We start from the raw sequence: 6,000 nt of genomic DNA, 5'->3' as shown, positions 1-6,000 counted from the left end.
TTCAGGCTTAGGTCCAGCCTTGGGTTTCTTCGGTGGATTGGCAACAGGCTTGCCGCTCTTCTTCGAATTGCCCTTCTTGCCTTTGCCGTTTCTCTTGAAACTAGTGGTCTTGCTCACCATCAACACTTGATGCTCTTTACGGAGTTCAGACTCTGCGACTTTCAGCATCGCAAACAACTCGCCGGGAGACTTGTTCATCCCTTGCATGTTGTAGTTCAACACAAAGCCTTTATAGCTTGGCGGCAGTGATTGAAGGATTCTGTCAGTGATAGCTTCTTGCGGGAGTTCAATCCCCAGTTCAGCTAGACGGTTTGAGTACCCAGACATTTTGAGCACATGTTCACTGACAGATGAGTTTTCCTCCATCTTGCAAGCATAGAATTTATCGGAGGTCTCATACCTCTCGATCCGGGCGTTCTTCTGAAAGATAAACTTCAACTCCTGGAACATCTCAAATGCTCCATGACGCTCAAAGCGACGTTGAAGTCCCGGTTCCAAGCCATACGAGACTGCACATTGAACTATTGAGTAGTCCTCCTTACGTGCTAACCAAGCGTTCTTAACATCCTGATCAGCCGTAGCGGGTGGTTCATCTCCTAGTGCAGCATTAAGGACATAATCCTTCTTTCCAGCTTGTAAGATTAGCTTAAGATTACGAGCCCAGTCTACAAAGTTGCTTCCATCATCTTTCAACTTAGCTTTCTCTAGGAACGTATTAAAATTCAGGATGACACTTGCGTGAGCCATGATCTACAACACAAATATATTCAAAGTGGACTTTAGACTATGTTCAAGATAATTAGAGTTCAACTTAATCAAATTATATGCTAAACTCCCACTCAAAAAGTACATCTCTCTAGTCATTTGAGTGGTTCATGATCCACTTACACTATCCCAAGTCCGATCATCACGTGAGTCGAGAGTAGTTTCAGTGGTAAGCATCCCTATGCTAATCATATCAACTATATGATTCATGATCGACCTTTCGGTCTCATGTGTTCCGAGGCCATGTCTGCACATGCTAGGCTCGTCAAGCTTAACCCGAGTGTTCCGCGTGCGCAACTGTTTTGCACCCGTTGTATGTGAACGTTGAGTCTATCACACCCGATCATCACGTGGTGTCTCGAAACGACGAACTGTAGCAACAGTGCACAGTCGGGGAGAACACAATTTCGTCTTGAAATTTTAGTGAGAGATCACCTCATAATGCTACCGTAGTTCTAAGCAAAATAAGGTGCATAAAAGGATTAACATCACATGCAATTCATAAGTGACATGATATGGCCATCATCTCGTGCTTCTTGATCTCCATCGCCAAAGCACCGGCACGATCTTCTTGTCACCGGCGCCACACCATGATCATCCATCAACGTGTTGCCATCGGGGTTGTCGTGCTACTTATGCTATTACTACTAAAGCTACATCCTAGCAAAATAGTAAACGCATCTGCAAGCACATATGTTAGTATAAAGACAACCCTATGGCTCCTGCCGGTTGCCGTACCATCGACGTGCAAGTCGATATTTCTATTACAACATGATCATCTCATACATCCAATATATCACATCACATCGTTGGCCATATCACATCACAATCATACCCTGCAAAAACAAGTTAGACGTCCTCTAATTTTGTTGTTGCATGTTTTACGTGGTGACCAAGGGTATCTAGTAGGATCGCATCTTACTTACGCAAACACCACAACGGAGATATATGATTTGCTATTTAACCTCATCCAAGGACCTCCTCGGTCAAATCCGATTCAACTAAAGTTGGAGAAACCGTCACTTGCCAGTCATCTTTGAGCAAAGGGGGTTACTCGTAACGATGAAACCAGTCTCTCGTAAGCGTACGAGTAATGTCGGTCCAAGCCGCTTCAATCCAACAATACCGCGGAATCAAGAAAAGACTAAGGAGGGCAGCAAAACGCACATCACTGCCCACAAAACCTTTTGTGTTCTACTCGAGAAGACATCTACGCATGAACCTAGCTCATGATGCCACTGTTGGGGAACGTCGCATGGGAGACAAAAATTTCCTACGCGCACGAAGACCTATCATGGTGATGTCCATCTACGAGAGGGGATGAGTGATCTACGTACCCTTGTAGATCGTACAGCAGAAGCGTTAGAGAACGCGGTTGATGTAGTGGAACGTCCTCACGTCCCTCGATCCGCCCCGCGAACAATCCCGCGATCAGTCCCACGATCTAGTACCGAACGGACGGCACCTCCGCGTTCAGCACACGTACAGCTCGACGATGATCTCGGCCTTCTTGATCCAGCAAGAGAGACGGAGAGGTAGAAGAGTTCTCCGGCAGCGTGACGGCGCTTCGGAGGTTGGTGATGATCCTGTCTCAGCAGGGCTCCGCCCGAGTTCCGCAGAAACACGATCTATAGGAAAAACTATGGAGGTATGTGGTCGGGCAGCCGTGAGAAAGTCGTCTCAAATCTGCCCTAAAAGCCCCATATATATAGGAGGAGGGAGGGGGACCTTGCCTTGGGGTCCAAGGGATCCCCAAGGGGTCGGCCGAGCCAGGGGGGAGGACTCTCCCCCCCCCCCAAACCGAGTCCTACTTGGTTTGGTGGGAGGGAGTCCTTCCCCTTTCCCACTTCTTCCTTTTTTTTTCTTTCGTCCTTTGATTTTTCTTCCTTGGCGCATAGGATTTGGTGGGCTGTCCCACTAGCCCACTAAGGGCTGGTGTGACCCCCACAAATACCTATGGGCTTCTCCGGAGTGGGTTGCCCCCTTCCGGTGAACTCCCGGAACCCATTCGTCATTCCCGGTACATTCCCGGTAACTCCGAAAACCTTCCGGTAATCAAATGAGGTCATCCTATATATCAATCTTCGTTTCCGGACCATTCCGGAAACCCTCGTGACATCCGTGATCTCATCCGGGACTCCGAACAACATTCGGTAACCAACCATATAACTCAAATACGCATAAAACAACGTCGAACCTTAAGTGTGCAGACCCTGCGGGTTCGAGAACTATGTAGACATGACCCGAGAGACTCCTCGGTCAATATCCAATAGCGGGACCTGGATGCCCATATTGGATCCTACATATTCTACGAAGATCTTATCGTTTGAACCTCAGTGCCAAGGATTCGTATAATCCCGTATGTCATTCCCTTTGTCCTTTGGTATGTTACTTGCCCGAGATTCGATTGTCAGTATCCGCATACCTATTTCAATCTCGTTTACGGGCAAGTCTCTTTACTCGTTCCGTAATACAAGATCCCGCAACTTACACTAAGTTACATTGCTTGCAAGGCTTGTGTGTGATGTTGTATTACCGAGTGGGCCCCGAGATACCTCTCCGTCACACGGAGTGACAAATCCCAGTCTTGATCCATACTAACTCAACTAACACCTTCGGAGATACCTGTAGAGCATCTTTATAGTCACCCAGTTACGTTGCGACGTTTGATACACACAAAGCATTCCTCCGGTGTCAGTGAGTTATATGATCTCATGGTCATAGGAATAAATACTTGACACGCAGAAAACAGTAGCAACAAAATGACACGATCAACATGCTACGTCCATTAGTTTGGGTCTTAGTCCATCACGTGATTCTCCCAATGACGTGATCCAGTTATCAAGCAACAACACCTTGTTCATAATCAGAAGACACTGACTATCATCGATCAACTGGCTAGCCAACTAGAGGCATGCTAGGGACGGTGTTTTGTCTATGTATCCACACATGTAAATGAGTCTTCATTCAATACAATTATAGCATGGATAATAAACTATTATCTTGATACAGGAATTATAATAATAACTATACGTTTATTATTGCCTCTAGGGCATAATTCCAACAGGGAGAGGTCGGCTAGTGGGTCCAGCGGGCAGTGAGAGAGAGCGGGGAAGGAAAGGGGGATTAGCCGAGATCTAAGGGATTTATTCCCTGGGCTGTGGGGGTGGCGGCCCACAACTTATTAGGCGCCCGGGGCGGTGGCTACCAAAAGAAAAAAAACAAAACTTTCCTAATTTCTAACTTTTTTCGAATCAGAAAATAAATGCAAATAAAAGGAAATAAATCAACATATTAATATAGGGTATTATATACCAAAAAAATCAGAAAAATATTCTCTACCCGAATAACATTTCTCCAAAGCAAAAATAAAAACTTCAAAAAAATGTTTTTTTCAGAAATTCCCAAATTTGCTTTATTTTCTTTTGCAAATAATTTTCAAATGACCCTCTAAGTTTTAGGGTGCAAATAACATTCAAAATGCCCGGGTATTTGAGGGTCATGTTCCTCCGCTCTTTTCTGTTTGACAGAAAGTATTTCTCGGCATTTCTTGCACGAAGAGAACAAATAAAAATGCAAGAGAATTCAAATGTAAATATCTCCGTTCAAATTCTTTATAGTTGAAGAAGTCATGTCATCTTCTCTCGTTGCTTTTAAAAGATTGAATTTGAATTCACCGGAGAAGGGGAAAGTCATTTTATTCCCTCTCATTCAAAAGTTTCGAAAAGTTTCAAATTTCACACAAGTTTCAATCACTCAGGCAAACAAACAATCAATCTAATGATTATATTAACATTCCAAAAATTTAACATTTTGGGATGTTACAAACTACCACACTTAAAATGAATCTCGTCCTCGAGATTCGAAGAGGCTAGAAAGAAAGGTTAGGGTTTGGGGGTCTTCTAACAAATCCAATCTCCTGCAAAGTGGGATGCTACCACACTTAAAATGAGAGCTACTGGTCCCTCAGAATTTTAGAAATCCTCTCGGGTTTTGGCATCTGACGCCTCACAGTCTTCATACTAACTCCTCAGGTGACGCTCTTCCATTATACTCATAACGTTCTCATCAAAATCGAGGGTTCTTCTGTTGATACAAGCTTCTTCCGTTACTGGGTCTTCTTAACTGACAGACTCGTGATTAATACTAAATAACCTATCGATGATTCTCATGGTGGTCTACCATTTGTGGTTATCCTGGAGAGAGAGAGGCCTTGTCTTCATCCTCACCGTAAAATTTTCTACTCATGACAACAACTACCATGTACATGGGCTTTTCTTATACCATTCTAAGGCTTAAAGAAAGGCTTCAGAGAACGTCGTCTCTCTATATGGGTAAGTCTCTCAGATTTACCATTCCGAATAGCAAGATAAATGATAGAGTAAGTCGTCATGGTGATCAATCCATTCCGCACCCAAATCATTTCTCTGTATAAGGTTTAGCGAATCTCGCATTCTAACACTTGGGCATCCTCACAAGCGTTGCAGAATTTCTCTTGTCCATGAACAACGTTCGGATAATCCATTGGTTCTGCAAGCTCAACAAAACATCTATCGTATCTTCACAACTCTCGGGTTTTCGTATGCTCCTAAGAAAACGTTTGCTGATCCATCATAGCTTCTTCCATAAATCATATCCATTTCATAATCAATCCTTTATTACATCCTTAATTTCTTATCAAAAACTCCAATTCAAAAGTACTCTATTACAAATGTTGCCATCCACATTGTTCGGTATGGTCAAGCATTTCTGCCAACTTTATTCATCTGCCTCTCTTGGAGGTACTTTAGTTCCACTCGAACTTTTCGAGGTGCTCCTTGAAATCATCCATGTTTTGCTTCATCATGGTGGTCATGAGCTTCATCTCCATCTTCTCCGCACGTACCTCACTCAGGTATTCCTGGGTATGACGGAGTCTTGCTTCAAGTATTTCTCCGATCTGACGTATGGCTTCCATGGCAGCTTCACGAACAGCATCAAAGAAGGTTGCTCGTGGTACACGTGAAATGAAAAAGTATTGCCCCATAGGCTTTGGACAAACTCCTTTCATATGGTGGATGTGTACTTCCACGTACCAAAGTTCTACTCCACTTTCCATGAATGGGTAGCCTTTGTAGACTGCATCTCCTTCAAGACGATTGTGCTTCATCATGTCCTTCAGGATTTTCAGGTAATCATGATCACTGGTCAGGTTTTTGGGCCCTTGAGGAATGACTCGTAGAGAGTTGTCATCTG

Source organism: Hordeum vulgare, chromosome 1H (genome assembly GCF_904849725.1).
Source record: "Hordeum vulgare subsp. vulgare chromosome 1H, MorexV3_pseudomolecules_assembly, whole genome shotgun sequence".
Taxonomy (NCBI): Eukaryota; Viridiplantae; Streptophyta; class Magnoliopsida; order Poales; family Poaceae; genus Hordeum; species Hordeum vulgare.
This window is presented reverse-complemented; position numbering follows the sequence as displayed.